The sequence below is a fragment of the Mastomys coucha genome, unplaced genomic scaffold (assembly GCF_008632895.1).
Source record: "Mastomys coucha isolate ucsf_1 unplaced genomic scaffold, UCSF_Mcou_1 pScaffold1, whole genome shotgun sequence".
NCBI classification, from domain to species: Eukaryota; Metazoa; Chordata; class Mammalia; order Rodentia; family Muridae; genus Mastomys; species Mastomys coucha.
Window position 1 is genome coordinate 61,414,140 of NW_022196891.1, and position 872 is coordinate 61,415,011.

Genomic DNA, 872 nt, shown 5'->3' on the forward strand with positions numbered 1-872 from the left:
GTTCCAACATCCTAGCCAAACCCTGGCTTGGAATTTCTTGAAGACAAAGTTATACATTCAGACTATTTTACCTCCAGCATTGTTAGAAAGGTAATGAGGGGGTAGGGCATTGACTAGCCCGAAAGATTAGCATAGTGGGCCTTTACCTTCCTTGATGGGCGGGACCTTGAGCCGAGTGTTTGTGTGTAAGACAGTGTGCTACAGTCAGCATTCGAGATTGGAGATTCAAGCCTCTACCCTCCTGGCTGGCTCATCCACAGCACCCCCAGCGTGTGTTCAGAGCCCAAGGGGTGCTGCACCAGTCCAGAGGCGATGGCTGCTGTTTTAGACCCAGTGTGTTTTAGATAGCCTCAGATGTACCTCGACTGCTGAGCTGCCAGATTTTTCTTTTCTCTTTTGGAATGACTGTAAAAGTCTAATGCCATTTTTAAGAAATACATTCAGATCCTACACTTCCTTGTGTTGTGTCTGCCATTATTTCTTCGCTGACGCCTTGCCTACCTATACCAGGACCCTGTTTCCCCACAGGTTGAGGGAGGCCTAGACTGGCCAGCCCACAGCAGCTTTGGTTGAGTCTGGTACAAATATTTTCATATCTTCCAAAATTGAGATCTGATGTGTTGGGATAATCTTTTTGTACACTGTGTGAAGCTGTGCCTCTGCCCTCCCTGCCTAAGGCAACTTCTGGTTGTTTTAATAAAGAGCTGAGTGGCCCATAGGTAGGCTGGAGAGTATAGGCTTGACATCCAGCAGAGAAAGGAACTCTGGGAAAGAACCAGGTGTGAAACATTCTCCAGCCATATGTGAAGGAAGAAACAGATGTTGGTGCTGATGAAAGGTAATGGGCCACGTGGCAGAGCCGTGTGGCAGAA